The sequence below is a fragment of the Onychostoma macrolepis genome, chromosome 10 (genome assembly GCF_012432095.1).
Source record: "Onychostoma macrolepis isolate SWU-2019 chromosome 10, ASM1243209v1, whole genome shotgun sequence".
Classification (NCBI taxonomy): Eukaryota; Metazoa; Chordata; class Actinopteri; order Cypriniformes; family Cyprinidae; genus Onychostoma; species Onychostoma macrolepis.
The window spans coordinates 23,900,092-23,919,912 of record NC_081164.1 but is presented as its reverse complement, the minus strand read 5'-3'; the positions used below and the strand labels follow the sequence as shown (position 1 = coordinate 23,919,912).

Genomic DNA, 19,821 nt, shown 5'->3' with positions numbered 1-19,821 from the left:
TTTCTTCAGTGTTGTCACAGGAAAAGATATAATAAAATATTTACAAAAATGTGAGGGGTGTATTCACTTCTGTGAGATACTGTATATTACGTCAGTAAGTTATTTTAAATTATAAAAATATTTCACAATATTACTGTTTTTACTGTATTTTTAAACAAAAATAAATGCAGTTTTAGATGAGCATAAGAGAACTTTTGAACAGTAGCGTAGAGTAGTTGTGTTAAGCGTGTTCTCAGTACCTGGATCTTGATCATGACTTTCTTTTGTCACTGTGTTGAAGTAATGGAATATGGCCCTCAGTTTCTGTGCTTTCTGGTTTCTGTCTGGGTCTTTCTCATTAGCAAATAGGCTACAGCAAAAAATAAATAAATAAATAAAAATAATAATATATATATATATATATTATAACATGATTGGGCTGGAGACATGCATTTAATTTAAAAAAAAACATTGTATAAGCTATGCAAGATTAAATGGTCCAGTGGAATTCTAAAGTGCATTGCTATATTTTGTGTTAAAAAAGCGATCTTAGTAAATAATGTGGTGATGATTTACGTTCACTGGAACAGAACGTTTGCATCTATTTATGCTCTTATTTTTACAATAAATTTAAATAGTACTGAACAAATCCTGATTTTTCATCCACAGTAAAATAAATGGACAAAATTTGTCTCAAACTGCAAAATTGTAACAAAATTATAAAGCACTTTACCATTCAAAAGTTTGGAGTCTGTAAAACTTTTGTTAATGAAAGAGGTCTCTTATGCTCAGCAAGGCTGCATTTACTTGATCAAAAATGCAGTAAAAACAGAAATACTGTTCTATCATAATATATACTAAAATAATTTATATTAAAATGTAATTTCTTCCAGTGATGTTAAGCTGAATTTTCAGCATCATTACTCCAGTGTCACATGATGCTTCAGAAATCATATGCTAATTTGCTGCTCAATAAACATTTCTTATTATTAATGTTGAAAACATTTGCGCGGCTTAATATTTTTGTGGAAAGTGTGATCATTTTAAGGATTCTTAACACTGAAAAAACTGTAGCATACCTGTTTAATGAGATCAGGTAACTCAAGAGCTAGTTCGGCCATCTTTGGGATCAGCGAATAGAGATTATTGTCCACTGAGTGCAAGCGCTGTAGAGTAAATATCATCAATATTTATTTTCACACAAACATTGACCTGTCCTCTGATATGGAGAAGGATTCACTAACCTGACAGTAATTATAAAGTGCATCGAATGGCCAGGTGTTTTTGTATCTGCCATTGTAAGTCATTGTTGCGGTCTACAAACAGAAAAAAGACAGATAACAGGTCACATGATAAAAACACTTTAAAAGAGTAAACATAATTGTCTTTGTTTAGTGTGCGGTACCTGAACATCCTCAATAGAGTTACTGCCTTTGGTGAGCTTGCGCAGACATGACAGGTGGCTTCCCAGCGAGTGGGTGGTGCATGGGACTTGTGGTGGGATGGAGGCCGTGGCTATGGGGAATAATCATTATACTGAATATGATTATGAATGAATAATAAATATCCTATACACTATATTTTCATAAGCTACTTGTTCAGAGACACTCTGTGTATAGAAATGATGATGATTTTAGAGAGAGAGATTTGTTCAATAGCATTCTGGATGCTCATACTTGCATAGAGATGTGGTAACTTCACATGGTGGGAATTGCAAACATGAGTCCTTTGATAAGGGACCATCACACCTCTTTGGAAACATGTCATCTGCTCAGACAAGCCAGTAACAAGAATTATTACCAAATCCATATTCACTTAATAAAAGTAAGATAAGAATACAAGAACTGAGAATGAAGTTTGATTCTTACATCTATCATTATTGCATGCCCTATCAGTTTGTCAAACTCTGTAGAGTAGTTTTGCATGGATGCATGTGGGTCTCGGCTTTGGTCTTGTTCCTGAGCTGGAAGCATCTGAGGAAGAATCTGAAGTGTCCATAGGTGTACTTTGAGAGGGCTTTTTCCAGATCCGCCATATGGATATGGCTTTTGGGCCTCTTTTGGGTCTTTATGATCATCATGGATACCCAAATGGGGGCATTTTTTCTTGTGCCCATTCCCATCCATTCTCAGTAGATGCAGATGTGGCCCCTTTGCCTGCAGAATCAGTCGATGAGTGCTGGTTTTTGGGTTCTCCTCTTGATGACTGATCACCAGTGTTTCCACTCTTATTTGCAGGATTGAGGCATGCCCTCATTAGATAGCTGTTGTTGTGTGACATCTAAGGCTAACATAAAACAAAAACATCTGTGCTGTGGCTATGGTAATAATGAACACTGAATATGAATGAATAATGAATAACCTATACCCTCTATATTTTCATAAATTACTTGTTCAGAAAAGCTCTGTATAGAAATGATTCTGATTTTTAGAGAGATTTATCTGACTTGACCTGAGACTCTGACCTCGGCCCTGGTCTCTGTAAATGAGTTTCTGTTAGCACCGCAGTTAACTCGGACAAGCGCAGGAAAAGCATGCAAGTTGTGAGAAATCAATAAGATTATTAAAAACGCGACATTAAATCCCAAAAAGTCTTGTGTGCATATACGAGGTCCAAAAACTTTGAAACAGTTGAAGTGCAACAGATGGTATATTACTACACCATGGATGATGGAATGAAAAAGTGCGTTGGTTTCATTTTATTTTATTGTCATTTTGAAAAACAATAAACAGATTAAGCTGCAGAATTATCGTATTAATTCAATAAAAGCATTACGGTTTTATTCTGCTTTTGTTTTTACTATACTTGATGCAAGACAATTGATTAGTAAGGTTGTATCATTATTCAGATCCTTCATATTTAAAACTGCTGAACTGTTTTTGACTACTTTTCTCTGAAGTGAGCTTGTACAGATGTCACAGATTTACAATAAATTATCCTTATGCCCGATCTTCTCTCTGATGAATCTGTACAGGTCTATTGACGAGTGATGTTCACGAGCACAGTACTTCTTCAGCCATTTATACAGTTTGTCTGTTGAGAGAAGAAACGATCAAATAATGCTTCATATTCATGTTACCATTTTGGTTCATCTTTGGACTGAATGTTGATCTAAAAAAAAAAAAAAAACGATTTTAAAAATATTAATGTACATTTGCAGAGCGGTACTGAACAGACCATTTTTAATAGCATCAGTTCCAGGAGTAATATCACCTTACTATTTCTTATTTCAGAATTTCAAAAATTATTTACTTAAACAGCCTTGAATCAAAGTGGTGGATCTCCCTGTTGGTGCATTAAATTTAATATGTGTTTTAATTAAGCAAATATAACACTGCACTTAAAATCAGAACTCATGGTGTATCTTACTTCAAAGGTTTAAACATTGTTGCTGAAGATCTATTTTTATAAGAAGAATCTATTTCTAAAAATCTACTGGGAAAATGATGTTTATGTAACTCTATTGGTGTGCTCTATTATTAATACCAGCATATAAGCCTATACCAGCTCCTGTTTGTTTTTCGACTGCAGTGTATGCACTTACCCACGGTCACGTTGTTTTTGGTCAGTATCTCATGTATTTCCTGTATTTCGTTTGCAAGTTCTTTATTGCGAAAGGTGAAGTAAGCCATGTCTCGTTCAGCCACCGCAGCAGCCATCAACTGAATGAGAGCTTTTGAAGACAAAAACATTCTGTGCATTCATCATCTCCAGATCAAACAGGATGTGTGTGTGTGTGTGTGTGTGTGTGTGTGTGTGTGTGTGTGTGTGTGTGTGTGTTTCGTCTTCATTTACCTTTGAGTTTAGGATCCCCTTTGAAGGCCCCAGTTGCCCGTTGCGATGGCTGTTTTCAGGTTTCCATGGAATCCCACGAATGCCTTTGAGTCACACGGTAAAAGCCTGAATAAACTTTACAGTAAGGCATTGCATATTTTAATGCGTCAAAACTAGTACCTTGTTGAGTTCTCATTTTATGTTCTCTTTGGTGTACTGATCCTTTAGGTTCTTGAACTCCAGAGCATCGATGGCAACGATCTGCCGATAACGTCTCTTCCAGTTATCCCTATGAATTTACTTGTGGCTGTAAAACCAACATTTTTTGAAAATTTAATTTTGTGCATTTGTCTTTGGTGCTTACCGCTTCATGTGATCAATGTATGGACCGACCCAAGAAAAGGTTCTGCTGTAGCCAGAAGTAAAGCTGTACATCTGAGGACCTGATGACAAATTAGTGATAAGAGGAAACATAACCATCAACACCATCGGTCTGTCATGTTACTGTGTGTGTTGTAGGCTGTGTAAACATTCTATAATGAATACATTTGTTATGTTGCAGGCTTGAAATTTGCTGCCATAAAGGTTTTCTGTGACTGTGACAGAATGACAGAATCTTTGCATGATTTAACCCTATATCTGACTGAAAGCTGTTTTACTGCTAAATGCCCCAGCAGTACTCGTTATCAGCCAGTTTCTCCGTGAAGAGTCTGGCCACAATGAGCTCTGGACTCATGAAGAAGAGGATCTCCTCCTGAACCAGTCCTGACTTCAGCACTCCACCACCAATGTATTTGCTGGCAAAGTCCACCTGTCCAGAACAACGTGATAAGTGAAACTGAAGAACAGATACAAAACAGCCATGTTTAGATGAAACTCACCTGCAGCATGCCTGTACCCTCTTTCTCAATGGATCCTTCTGAAGAGACGTGAAGGTTCCTCAGGGGCATCTTCTGTCTAAAGTCCAACACGATCAGTAAGAGGCATGTCAACTCACTTTAGTCTATTAAGCTTCTAACTAATGTAACTTACTTTTTCCATTTAGGGAGCTTTGATTTTTGAATGCTAATCCTTTCAAAAGTAACCAGTCCATCTGGTTTTGCTGTTAAACAATTAAAGGCCATTAAATTTAGTTATACTGAATCCAAAATCGAATGTGATATGCGTGTTCTCAGTACCTTGATCTTGATCATGACTTTCATCTGTCACTGTGTTTAAGTAATGGAATATGGCCCTCAGTTTCTGTGCTTTCTGGGCTAATTGTGCCGGGTCTTTCTCATCAGCAAATAAACAAAAAATATATATATATAAATATATATGTATAAATAAACAAACAGAAACAACACCAGTATTTTCAGATCAGAATGAAACATTCAGTGTAATGTGATCAGAGCATCACCTGCTGAAGTTAATGGTGGGGAAGTTGGCGTATTCTGAACCAGGTTTAGTGTCGTTCCTGTGAGGGAAGGTGCAGAAGAAGGCGTTTGCTAACAGACTGGAAATCTGCTGCTGAGACATTGTTATGGCCTGGTTCTGTTGCTGTCGCAGGAGAGGGATGGGCTGGAGACAGAGTGTACAGACTCAAAAACACTTACAACAGACGGGCATTACAAAAAAAAAAGGTGTATAACCAATACAGTTAATTCAGGCTAAGTATATTTATTTTATTTCGTCCAGTGGGACATTATTTTGGCCGGACAAATAGTGCACACTGTGTGATTGTTAATTGAATTTTTGTCTTGCATGATTGTTGCTTGTCAGATTGTACAAGATGAACCTGAGGAGATCTTGTGTAAAAGCCAAGACAGACTCTAAGTCAGTCAGGGAAAATAAAATGTAATGTATGCAATGTAAGTCACTTTGGATAAAAGCATCTGCCAATGCGTAAATGTAACATAGACATTTACAGTGTTTACCGAACATTTGCATTAATTCTGACAAACTTCAGATTTAAATGCTACTGAAAAAACTGTCACCAATGTTTTGCCACAGAAATGATAGAATTTGTGCTTATTATAAGTTTTTAAAGAAACTTTGGAAACATGTCATCTGCTCAGACAAGAATTATGACCAAATCAGTATTCACAGCACATGTTATAAAGTAAGATTAGAACACACGATTAAGGATAAAGTTGGATGGTTCTTACATCTATGAGTACTATATGTCCTTTTGTGAGAAGTGACTGGTTAAGCTCCTTGGTGAAGTCTTGCATTGTCTTGAGGTTCTTGATGGGATATGTGGATCCCTGCTTTGGGTTTGTTCCTGAGCTGAAAGCAGCTGAAGTCTTCATAGCTGCACTTTGAAAGGGCTGGTTTGAGAACCATAGAAAAAATAAAATCATTACTGTGTGGAGCATAAGAAGCATGCATATATGCATGAATGAATGAATTATACTATTCACTCTCAGAAATAAAGGTACAAAAGCTGTCACTGGGGCGGTACCTTTTCAAAAGGTACACTTTTGCACCCATTAAGTTCAAATATGTACACTTTAAGTACTAATATGCATCTTTAAGGTACCAAAATGGACCTTTTAGGTACAAACATGTACCTTTTGAAAAGGTACCACCCCAGTGACAGCTTTTGTACCTTTATTTCTGAGAGTGTACTATATTATACTATAAAATAAAAACAATATTAAAACATTTTTTAATTCAAATTTTTTATTCAATATACCAGTCAATTTTTAGGTTACAGACAATTTTTTTTTACGTTCTCTGTAAAACAGATATGAGATTAATTTTTAGAAAATGTTTTGCATTTTTTATAGTGTCTGCATTTAATGGAGCTTTCAGCTCTTTGACAGATAAAAGCTCTTTGAAAGATGTTAGAAATTATTTGATACACTATTTTACTTGACTTTTTAATTACAAAATATTATCAATTTCCCATAAGAATGTTGAATTTATTTATTCATTCATGTCAGTCATATTTAAAGACCTAGAAGGGAAATGTCATGGTTAAACCTTCAAATATTTGGAATCTCTAAAAAGCTCTGAATGTACTCTTTATAGTAGGCCAACTTAGAGAAATAAAACTGTGACTTATATAGTCTCAAAGAAATGTATTAACATATAATGTCAGGACATTCCCCCTTACGGTTGTGTCTCGGGAGAATAAAGAACACAGATCATATAGATTAGAATATAGGACAAAAAGACAAAGGGCTTTGTTTTAACGAGGTTCGAACGTTGCAATAAAGTTGAAAGTTCGATTCGAAGTTAGAACGCGAACAGCTGAGCGCAAGATTTTGTATATCCTACTGTTATCAGTGATCAAATATGAGATTGCGTTTCAAGAGACGAACTTTGAACACTGCGAAATTAGGCTATCTTAGCATTATTAAGTAATTTAGCAGACATTAATAAAATTATTTCGCTCGTTGGCTAAAATGATTCTGAAAGCGGTTTTTATTTTGGCAGAAACTATGATTACCATGATTAAATATTGGGGCAATTAAACAAGATGCAATTGGAGTAGGAGAAAGAAAGATAAACACAGTATGTAGTAAAAAAAAAAAAAAGTATGTAGGCTTGTATAAAACCGTAAATCGTAAAAAAAAAAAAAAAAAAAAAAATGATGCTGAAATAGACCCTGCATTTCCTTTCAATTAAAATGACTTATATACTTTAATTTATACTGTAGTGTATGGAGCTCTTTCACTTTTGATTGTGTGAATTGTGTGTACAGTCTTTAAAAACATTATTGTTTTTAAAAGTAGCTATCATAACTGAAGTGAAGCAGAATTGCGAGGAAAAAAAGGTAAATAATATCTACTCATTTATTCGTCTTTAATAGTCCTAGGTGTTGACGTTCAGTCTCCGTGTAAGCTTGTGATGATCATGAAAGCCTATACATTTATTTGTCAAACCTGCCAATGATTGGCGTTCGTCACGGTAACCACAAGATGGCGCCACACTCCAATTATTATAACCATTCATTATTTTTTTATAAGCTTATTCATGCTGAAATTCATTTCGCTTTATGTGAATGTCATGTTGAAATGTAACTTAATTTGAATTAAAAATATTAAAACCGTGCTATTTCTAGCTACGCTCTCAGGAAAAAAAGGTATAAAGGCTGTAGGCCTAAGTGGGACGGTACCGTTCGAAAAAGGACACTGTTGTGCCTTATTAACTCCTAAAGGATGCATATTAGAAACTTAAAGGAACATATTGGTACCTTAAGTGTACATATTAGTTCCTAAATGGTACATAAAAGCAATACCTTTTGAAAGGGCAGGCTATCGCCCCAGTGACATTTTTGTACCTTTTTTTCCTGAAAGTGTACTATTTTTCTTTAGGGTTGTTCTTAAAATTAGGTGGGTTTTTTTTTTTTTTTTTGCAAAACTGCATGTACTAACCACTGGCCATTGTGTCTCAGTTAGGTCTGCATAATGTCTGTTGGACAAACCTGTGCTCACTGGTGCCTGAAACCCTCAGCGGGACGCCATGGACAGAGATTCACCTCAGGCAAGAGGAACAACAGCTCTCTTTAAATGTGAAAAGCTCTCCCTGTTTGAGTCAGATGGTTGGTCCTTTCCTGAGGGTTTTTTTCTCCTGCACCCTCTGCTGTCTGACCCATCACATGATTGGCCTGCTGTCCTGAGCTGCAATCTCATTATCTCTGCTGCTTCCACCGGCCCTACAACCCCAAACTCAACAGCAAAATACTGAATACATTGACTCAGAGTTGAATATCACAGTCATTATCCTTAACAATGGCAAACCTAAAATATAATCAATATGCAAGCATAAATCACAGATACCTCTTTTTGAGAGCTCATATATCTTGGATGACACACTTTCTTCCAGCTTTCTCTGTTTTCATCCTAATTAGGAGGGCTGTGGCATGATTGAGACAGACAGAATGTCCTCTTCAATCGCTGCCTCTGCTTCTGATGTGGCTGTTAATGTCTGTCTGAGTTATGGAACTGCATATGATCCAGCAGCTTTATACAACACACGGCGCCTTAGGTGACTCTGCATTTCTAATATGACAACTGCAGTTTGATGACTGGCCTCGTAACAACAAATAGTGTGCGAGGAGGTTCGACAACAGGTGTAGAGTCTTTCAAAGAACGTCCGTTTTCTTGTTTTAGTCTGTATTTTTGTTATGAAAATAGAAAAAAGAACAAGACAGAAAAGAGAGAAATAATATAAAAAGAAAAATCTATAATAAATATAATAAAAAATAGCAAATATAGATAGTGTTTATATACGTATATGTATATCTATCCATATAAAATCATACTGAGAGGACCACTTTTTAAAATAAATTGACAGTTTTATTCTGAAATTGCTTTTTTTATTTAACAATATTATTGTTTTACTGTGTTTTTCATTCAATAAATTCAGCCTTGGTGAGCATGAGACTTAAAAAAACACTAAAAAGTCCTACCGACCCCAAACTTTTTAACCTGTAGTGTACAAATAAAATTCTTAAAATTTAAGTATATTAAATATTTATTAGAAAAAGTACTTAAAATTAACATGGCAGGGTTAGTAAGGAAAACTGAGGGCATAAACAACTGCAAATAGCCTATTTAACATATGGAACAAACAGTAAATATAGGGTCACATGTTATTTTACTCTAATCTAAATATTTCCTAATGACACATTCAATGCTAAAATGCATTTACATTGATATTTATGCATTTGGCAGACGCTTTTATCCAAATCGACTAATATTGCATACATTTGATCAGTTCTTGCCCGCTTCTCCTTTTGAAAGTTGATAAGCCTGTTGTTTTAATTGTGCCCGATTGTACGGTTAGTTGCGGTTTATGATTTGCATTCCGCATTCTTTAATGCCACCCGAACAGACTCGATGAGCAGCTAAGCAGCGCTGTTCCAGATGATGCAAATGCAGCAGATGAGGTAAAGCTGCTTCTTGCTGTTGGTGTTTGAGAGAACAAGGCTGGAAAGAACAGCTCTTTCAAACCGCTCCTGCCCCCTTTTTGCTGCCGACTGTTATTGTCGGTCAGCCACTTCCCAGGAATGTTCCTCTTCAGGCCAGGGAGAAGTCACTGCAATGGAATGCGGCGCACAACAATGTTGACTTAAAAAGGCCAGAAAACGGAATCGAACTGGATCTGGATGCGCGCGCGTCACACGAGGCGTGCTTGATTTGAACGCTTTCTTTAGAGCAAATAGAACCTCGACAAATCAGTGTTTAATTATCTCGCTTTAAACACAGCTGCATCCCAAACGCGCGTTTGAACGCTGCGTATGATCGTTATCAGGTTGTGGATTTGTCGGCCGCGCTGCGTCTGAGTGAGCGGGAGGGGGACGTCTTTTTCAGCAGTCAGATTACTCTTTGTCTGTCCTTTTTGCTCACCCAATGGGAGCACAAAGACGGACAGAGCTGGCAGAGCGGCATTCTAGCTCGCAATCCTCCGTGCACTGAGATTATTAGCCGGGGTCAGATTGACTACGCGGCGCGCCAAAACGCGCGGTTTGACAGCGCTCATGAGGATCAATAGCCGAGTGCTGTTTGACCCTCATACAGTGGGCGATGTGGTGCGCGGATCGAGGGGGGGTTGGTTGGTTGTTCTAGCCTGTGACATTGTTAAATGACTGCAGTAGATGGGGAGAGGGAGGGGGGAGAGGGAGGGGGGATGCAGCAGGTCGTGGGGGAGGGGAGCCTGTGGGAGGTGGCATTGACATCGATAGCGAGGAGAAAGATGAAAAAAGGCAAAAGAATCTCAGCACCTGTTTCCAGGGCAACAGGGAGCTGCTGAGCATAAGTCTGATACCCCCCCCCCCCTCCTTGCTGCACTGGCCGCATGCAGTGATGCAGGCACTTCAGACTGACGCGCACACAATAAAGACTCGGGGTTTGAACATCGAAAATGGTATGGAAACCTGGATAATTAAAGGCTAAAGATTAATATTCGGCATTGCAATTACACTGCCAAACCTTAGCATTTTTTCATGGAACATTAAGCAGACTTTTTGAAGAACATTTACGCAACTTTCCTACATACGGCAGCCGTTCACAGTGACCACGTCTGTTTAGTCTCCAACATTGCAAATATGAAGACATTTGATAGGCTTGTGTGATAAACGGATGGAAATTGTAAAATTTCATGCTTCAGCAAAATACTTACATTTAATTTGCCACAATGTTCGGTTTCACTCTTGAAAATAAAGGTTCTTGATTGGCATTTGGTTGCATGAAGAACCTTTTAACATTATGGAACCTTTCCATTGGACAAAATGTATTTTACACTCTTAAAAATAAAGGGTGCAAAGGTGGGTTTCACGGCTATGTGATAGAAGAACCATCTTCCCCAAAGAACTTTCCAGTGAAAGGTTCCTAAAAGAACCATTTTTTCTTCATGTAAAGAACTTTTTAATAAACTAAAGATGGTTTTTCCAGTATAAAGAACTTTTTGTGCAATGGAAAGGTTCCATGAATTTTAAAGGTTCTTCAAGGAACCCTAGGAGCCAATAAAGAACCTTTATTTTTAAGAGAGGAAAGATTACGAAAATGTTCTTTACACTAAAGGTTCACATGAAGTCACTTCCAAACCAAGCTGCTTTCTGCATGACCACCTGAACCCATTATGAAACCTGCATGGGGAAATCTCATCCTCATGCGAAATTCCAGATCGCATGATTTCCTTTTAAAATGGCTGGATTTTGCAAGTGAAAATTCGCTGAACAACATTAAATGTCACCGCATCTTTGAAAAAAAAATTGTTCTTTAAAGAATTGTTCCTTAAAAGGTTCTTTTGGGGACTCAAAATTATTCTTTCCCTTTTGCAACCTTTATTTTTAAGACTGTTAGCTATTAGTGTGTTCATAATGAGATTTGAGAGTCCGTTCGTTGTGCAAATAAAATAAATTATATTTAGAGTGCAAGTCGTATGGACTATTTCTGCAGTGCTTTTTCAAGCATGATCACATTGAACAATTGAAAAAAGAGCTGCTTGATGTTAAATGACAGAATTGTCATATATGAGTGAAATAAATTCTTTAGGCATTAACATCCATGGAATTCTTCCATTGAACAAAAGGTTCTTTATAGTGAAAAGAAAAAAAAAAAGATTCTTTAAAAAAAAGATTATATAACATAGCCTATTCTTCACACTATAATGGTTCTTTAAGAACTGTTAATTTAAAGGTTTTTGAGGAACCAAAACGGATCTTCTATGGCATCACTGCAAAAAAAACAACAACTTATTTTAAGCATATTAACATCAGAATTATTAGAAATAATGTGTTTTTCACAGTATTGGTGTCTGTCTCCTTGTTACCTGCTCAGCTGACTGCCTTTGTCCTTTCTACCTCTTACAAAGAATATTCTGTACTGTTTCCCTACAGCTCTTCGTCTGGCCCCAAACCTCCAGACTAACGTTCAGTCATGCTCATCAAGACTGCAGATCTATTGTTCTTTCCTCAGCAGCTCCAGTCTAGCCCCGGCGCTCTCGCTCTCCCCCGCCCTCCCTTCATTCTCTCTGCTGGATAATTCCCATGATATGTTCTTGCCATTGGCGTGGGGCGTACCATTCTCAAAGAGGGGTGAGTAGAAACCAAACAGGAGCTCTTTACGCCTCCACACTGATTTCTCTACCTACCTTTGCATTTTAACTCCATGTAGGGCCTCTATTCACAGAGGTGTTGGTGAGGCATGGTGATAATATTAAGAGAGTTTGATATGTGTAGACATAACGTGTAACTCCCACCCCTCTGTTGCACAAACATCGCACGACCCGATCCCCTCACGGCGTAGTAAAGTGCCTGTTTTATTGACTCAATGTCTTAAGGGCAGTTCTCTTCCCGTTTTTCTCGCAGTGCCCTGCGAGATCTTAACAGGACAGAAATGAGAGAGGAATAACAATTATGTCACTGCATGAAAGCGAACGCTTGATAAACTAACAAAATGGACGACGTGAGTGCTGCCTCTTTCCACGATAACATCGCAGAGGCAAAAGAGCATCAGAACAAATCACAAACGTACAAATGCAGGGGAGAGAGAAAGCCAGGAAAGCAGATGAAAGATCAGGCTGATGAACACCGTCTGTCTCTGTCACCTCATGCCCAGAAGCTGAATTCAAACCTTAACATGACACCGTCTCTGCCAAACGCAGTGCTGCTGACTGCTGCCAGATTGCCATACATCTGTTTCACAGCTAAACTACCGCTGTTCCTTTCTGCTGGATCTGAAGCAGCTCTCAGTCACCAAAATTTACTGTTTTAATTCACGTCCCTGGTTGCGAACGATTCACCGTGCATGTTATTCCAGTGAAAATAATGTAATGAGATCAATAATTCAATAAATTGAGAGAGTGCAGCTGATATCTAAGCATACGAAGGGTTGAGAGAAGTTGAGTTCGCCCTTCTCTGACCTCTCTATTGTGAGGTTTGCAGCAGTCTGAACCAGTCCTTTCACTGCCTGCTGCTTTTTAGAGGACAGCGCACACCACTGCTCTTCTAATTCATGATTTAAAAACACTTTGGCTACTTGCCCGTGTGAAAAACATGTCCCTGAACACTTCGAGCCTCATTCATGAAACACAAGTGGAAGGAATTTCTGTGTAAACTGTTTAGACATCTAATACAACAATTCACTTGAAATGTAAAATGTATATTTTTTATGATTGATTTTACATTCGTTCTGCTTGTGTTTCATGAATGAGGCCAACTTTGATTAAATAATTGGGCTAAATAATTAATCTGTGATTCAGGAGAAATCATTTGATAATAATTTGGCATAATTAATTAAATTTGAAGTCAGTATGTTTTCTTTGAAGTGTTTTATTTTTAATCACGGCTGCATTTATTTGATTAAAAATACAGTAAAAACAGTAATATTGTAAAATATTATTACAGTTTAAAAGAACTGTTTTCTATTTGAATATATTTTAAAATGTAAATAATTTCTGTGATGCAACGCTGAATTTTCAATATCAGTCTTCAGTGTCACATGATCCCTTAGAAATCATAATATATGCTGATTTGCTGCTCAAGAAATATTTCATATTATCAGTGTTGCAAACAGTTGTGCCACTTCATATTTGTGCGGAAACTGTGATGCATTTTTTCAGGATTCATTGATAGATAAAAGTTAAAAACTTACTGACCTCGAACTTTTGAACATTAGTGTTAATTACACAATTATCTACTTATACAGAGTAATAATTTTTAATCATGTGAAAAAAACACAAGAAAAGAAAAGGAAGAAAAAAATATGTTTTTTCCCAAATTTTCTGAATCCACCAGGTGTGAAATGTCAGTGGCTTGTCAGTGAAATAACACCATTATAACAACACAGGCTGCCTGCCAAATGCTCCATGACTGAACATTTATATAATTCAGCAACAGTGCACCATTTTGGCTCAAGCGTCTCTCACCCTCCCTAAAAATTCCTTTCATTAACATAACAATATGATCCCACAGAGCCACAATGGCGTGTCTCATGTCATAAGCACAGAGTTTTTAACATAACTGGAACCTGGGCTGGTGTCTATTTTTTTTTTTTTTGTAACTAAAAAAAAGTCACAAAAATGTCTTTTTAAATCACCACACAAATTTTATTCTTTAAAAAAAAATTCATTTTGGTGCTTCTTTATAATTGCCGTAAGTAATACATTGAGTAAGATATTCATGACATTAATAAAAATAATGCCCCAAAAGAAGAAAAACAGAATTAGTGTTAATTAATTTAAATAAAGCTGAAATCAAATAAAATTTAAATATTCGATTAAAAAAACTTAAACTTGAAAAAAAGTGACGTTTAAGTTGAAGCATTAAAATTAAAACCATAACTGAAATAAAATAAATTAAAGCTAAAAAGAAATACTTTAAAAACTAAAAAAAAAAAAATAAATGACCTAAGAAATTTACTAAAACTTAGGCTAAAATTGAAAAAAAAAAAATAAATAAATCTATTAAGAAATACTATAATAGTGTATTTATGTAATAATACTAAAATAACATCTAGAATGATAAAAAATAATAGCTTTACATGTTTATTCTCTTTTCCCAGTTTCTCAAAGTGAAAGGTTACATTTGCTAGTACATTGTTAGTGTAGATTAAATGCCCTTCATTGAAGAATCCCCCATATATTTCATTCATCATCGAGCGCAGCACAATCGTCACCCACCCCAGCCCAGCCTCGCGCGATCGTTCGATCTCTCGACGCTCCATTAATCGAGTCTCGCATTCGAAGGGAAGTCAGTCAGCTGGGGAGGGCGATGAGGGGGTGAGTGACAAAAAAAAGAGAGAGAAAGAAAGAAAGAAAGAACGAACGAAAGAAAGAAAGCAAGCAAGAAAGAGAAAAACTGCCTCTCTTTCTTCCGACAGAGCACCTCCATCCCCATGATCTCATGAATAAATTATAGCGACTCATTGTGCAATAGAGGGAGGAATGCAGTCGAGCAGACTCGCGCGCACACATACACACGCACGCGCGCGCAGGAGCAGCAGCAGAAGCAGCGCGAGAGCAGCCGCGACTCTTTGGATTTACACAAAAACATTTCATTAAAACACTCAAATGCTGGGAGACGGAACGCTTAGGGTGTTTTATTCCACAACGTATGGATCATATAAATAGAAATCCGACACTTTCACAAATAATATGATCCAGTTTTAACGGTTTTAACGTACTCGCGCGGCTTCCGATTTCTGAGGTAACCGTAGATATCCAAGAAAAGACAGAAACGGCTGCGTTTTTATCCGTTATAACCCAGCGAGGATCGAAATACGTCCTCATCTTTTGTTTTTGAACATTACGAGGGGATTTTCTCACAAGCAAAGCCGAACTCGGAATCAAATCCAGCCAACAGATCAACCTCGGGCAGCCGAAGTGGAAGGTGAGGACGGATCATTAGAGCTTTCTTTGTGATCTATTTAATCTTATTATGTTTTCCAACGCGATTTAGATGATTTTTGTGTGTGTACACATGTGTGTATCGATATTCAGTGTGATCCAAGACTCAAAGGGCTTAGTTTTCAATCATGCTCGGTGATTTGAATGGCCCTGTGCAGTCGTTTCCTGCTTTTCTTTGCGTTTAACTTCTTTATTCCAACTGTCAAATAAGTAGTAATCTGTCATAAATGTGTGTTTCCCTCAAATAATTAAGTATAGGAAGGTTGAAGCTATGCAGACGAGCTTACAGTTGAAATGCCTCCTGCTACAGCATGATTTGGGTGATCAGTCAGGGTTGGATGTCTTTAAAAATGTGTGTGAAAAGACAGAAATGACACTATAAATCGACCCAGACAGGTTTTTTGAATTGCTTTTGGCTTCTGCATGCTTTTACACTCATGCTACGTGGTTATTGTCTGGATATGTGTGAAATAAACAGCTAGACAGTGAATCTCAGTTTGAGCTGGTGCACTCTCAGTTTTTCCTCAATGCAAACATGGCTTTAAATGTGGTCAGGTCTGATCTGGGGAGTGCAAAGTGTGGCATTATAATAGTACAGCTGTTATTAGATCAAGCTGGATGCTGTTAAGTGAATTTCACAGATAAATGCATTTAAGACATCAATGCTTCAGTGTTGCCTGTCACAGTGATCGCTTCATTGTGGCTCTTTGGTTTGTAAAGTTATTTGTTGTGAATACCAAACTCTGAATTTTGTCACCAGAGATCACAGGATATGCTTCAGGAGATGTTAGTATCAGGGTGTGTGTGAAACGCATGCTTGTTTTCCTTGTTTGAGCTGTCTTTTTAGGGATCTAAGCTGAAACCGAGTTGCTCCACATACACCAGGCAGCATGGGAGGGGGGGTTTGCCTGTCGCATCACAATACCTTTTGCATTAGCATCATGATAGAGCGCTCCACCCAGATGCTTTACATATTGGCAGCACACCTACAGGCAGGTTGGTGTAGCGTGAGGCGTTTTAGGCCGGTAACGACACACAGCAGGTGAGATGGACAGATGGTGAAGGTGGTGCACAGAACCTCGGCACTACAGTATGTGTGTTTGCGGGTCACAGACCAGGTAGGCGACAAATGCTGTGCCACCCGTCCCTAGGGGTCAAATGATGGCCACAGACATCCCTCTGCTGATTTTTTATTTTTTTAGGCCCTAATTTGCATGCGTTGTGTCATTCTAAAACACTATCGGTGATAGATCACTTAATTATGATAAGAACCCAAGCCATCTGCTATTCTGGACAAACAGCATCGGGCGTTCTTTTGGTTTTAAAAAGAAATGATGACATCATTACTTATCGTCATGAATATTTAATTCAGAACATTGCATTGTCTTCATATGTGCTCTATGTGTCGAGGAAATGTTTACTAAAAGCACTTCTCGTCATGAGGAGTTAGTCAATAATTGATGGCAGGCCGGCCTCAGCAGTGTCAAGTAAAGCTCTGGTCCTAAAGATGAGTGTCATGGCTTTATGTCGCCTCTCTCTGGGGATACAGGCCTAAGCTTAATGTTATTAAATTTGCTCAGAGTTTGTACGGCGCTTCTGTGGTATTATTAAGTAATATTTGCATACAAGAGCAGCTTGAAAGCACGATGGTTTACTATTTGTCTATTAAGAGAATAAGACAAATATTGTTGTACATATACAGTTTTATTGTAAAATAATTATTTCTATTCTAGTTTGTGTATTTTACAGTGAATTTGCAATAGTCAGAGATTGCAATTAGTACTTCTAATAAAAGATTTTATGACTACAAAATAGTAATATTTTCTTTAATTTTTTAATTAGTAGTAATAATAGTAACTTATTATTATTACTAACTAAACATTATTTTGTAGTCATATTTTTTTAGTCATATTGATATACAATCAGAGCAATTTTGGAAATAAGACAGCCATAAATATTACTATTGTAAATGTATAGTTTTACTGTTAAATAAATTAATATATATATTAGGGATGCAGCGATTTACCGGTTTTACGATTAACCGCGCTTTAAAACGTCACGGTTAATTAATCGTAAAGGCTCCGCTACACCGAGTGTTTCTGTTGTATGGAATGGAACTGTTGAAACATGAGCAAAACGAAAACAAAGTTACACTAGCGGTGCACCAGCTTAAAATGCCGTGTTTATCAGAGACACGGAGGCTACTAGATTAACTATGACAGAGGAACCAAACAGCGATCCTTTATTTCCACCAGAGAAATGACTGAATTCGATAGTGTGGGACCATTTTAAATTTGGGTACATCAATATTGCCGTAAAAATCGCTGTTAAAGAGTGAATACATAAGGGATAATGCACAGCTAGCCAACCTGTTCTGGCTGTGCAATAAACGATTTTAATGCACGACGTGAAGGCAAGGACCACCTGACGCGACGCTCGTTAGCTCGAACATTCTGCCGCTTCAGAGATGAAATAGTGCGGTGAGAGAGAGCGCGAGCGTGTGTGAAGCGCGCGCAGTCAGCGGAGGCTCGCGGCGGAGCCAGGCGCGAGTATAAACGAGGCTTTAGCCTACCTGCATCTGCGTCACTACAAACAATGAAGATTTGAGTTTAGTTATTTAAACAGTCATTTTACCCCCTCTTTGCTGATTAATATAATGTAGCGATCCAGTATCTAAGCTATTTTATTAATGAAAGTCGCTGGGCAGCGTTGACAACACGTTTCTGTCCTCCTAAATGTTTGTGGGCAGCTCGATCTCGATCTCACAAACCAAAATAATAGACATGATTTTCTCAGGCCTTATGTAAAATCAGATGAATAAAGATTATTAAAATGAATAAGTATTGATGACAGTTGATTACAATAATAGTTTAGTTTATTCCCTCATTAGTAACAGTGTCCTCTGTGGGATAAATAAAGTTAATATTAGTCATATATTAATAATACTTCATTAATATTGTGATTTATCATCCCTGTTATAGTATTATTCATAAGTCAATTTATTTTTCACCATCTTTCCAAGTTCTGTACCTCAGGTCCAAAAGAAATGTAGAAAGAATTAAATGAAAACACCAAATACATTTGTTATTTTCAAAAGGGAAATACTGACAGAGGTCACCTTTTTTAATTCTAATAGGAGAGATGGACTTTTTTTTTCTTTAGTATTATTATTTTGTGCTGTATTATTGGTTACTGTGTTATTTCTGTTTCAAAAGGCAGCAATAAATAACACTTTAATATCTAAAGAGTGTTTATGTGATTTTATGTTGTGAAATGAATAAATGCATAATAATCGTAATAATCGTGAAACCGTGATTATTCCTCAGACTATAATCGTACCAACAATATCTATAATCGTTGCATCCCTAATATATATATATTTTTTAAATTCTTGTTTTTACAGTGAAATTACAATAGTCATGTTTCCTATTTATTTTCTCTCATATTCTTATTCAGTTGCAGTATTAATAATAATAATAATAATAACTAATAAAATATTAAAGAACATGAAATCTATTCTTTTTGTAGTGATATTGATATATAATCAACAATTTTGGGAATAGAGAGATGAATGTGAGTACTGTAAATTTACAGTTTTACAACTTTTGTATTTGTATTTAAATTACAATAATTTCTTATTACATTTCTTTAACGTTTTTATTTAGTAGTAGTAGTAGTAGTAATAATCAAAATGATAATAAATATTGTTATTATTACTAATTTTAAAAAAAAAATACATTACTATTTAGTAGTCATTTTATAGTAGTATTGATATATTATCAGAACTATCAATCTATCTGTACGTGGATGTCTAAACATTTAAGTATGTTAATAAACACTTCTTTTAAATTTGAGTTTAGACTTAAAGGGTTAGTTCATCCCAAAATGAAAATTCTGTCATTAATTACTCACCCTCATGTCGTTCCAAACCCGTAAGACCTTCGGTCATCTTCGGAACACAAATTAAGATGTTTTTGATGAAATCGGAGAGCTGTCTGACCTTGCATAGACAGTAACGCAACTGAAATGTTCCCAGGTCCAGAAACGTAGTAAATACATCAGTAAAACAGTCCATCTGACATCAGTGGCTCAACTTCAGTTTCGCAACGCTACGAGAATACTTTTTTTTTTTTTGCGCAAAGAAAACAAAAATAACAATTTACTCCACCATTCTTCTCCCCCGAGTTATGTCTTCCGCCTTCTTGGAGAGTACCTAAGAGCGTATGC

At 36.8% G+C, this 19,821-nt stretch overlaps 1 protein-coding gene and 1 pseudogene across 3 annotated transcripts in view; one reads left to right on the top strand and one right to left on the bottom strand.

Moving 5' to 3' along the window:
• Window positions 1-1,676: 1,676 nt before the first annotated feature.
• On the bottom strand, window positions 1,677-4,922 carry LOC131547936 (poly(ADP-ribose) glycohydrolase-like; annotated as a pseudogene).
• A 7,342-nt stretch (window positions 4,923-12,264) lies between these two features.
• zmiz2 (zinc finger, MIZ-type containing 2) overlaps window positions 12,265-19,821 on the top strand; it is a 63,089-nt gene continuing 55,532 nt past the window's right edge. Inside the window, exon 1 of one of the 3 annotated variants that reach the window (XM_058790371.1) lies at window positions 12,265-12,283. The gene's annotated coding sequence lies outside the window, so the exon portion shown is untranslated. Of the gene's footprint in view, window positions 12,284-14,731; window positions 15,578-19,821 lie in introns of those variants that run through there. The other 2 variants (XM_058790372.1, XM_058790369.1) reach the window with 2 other exon arrangements.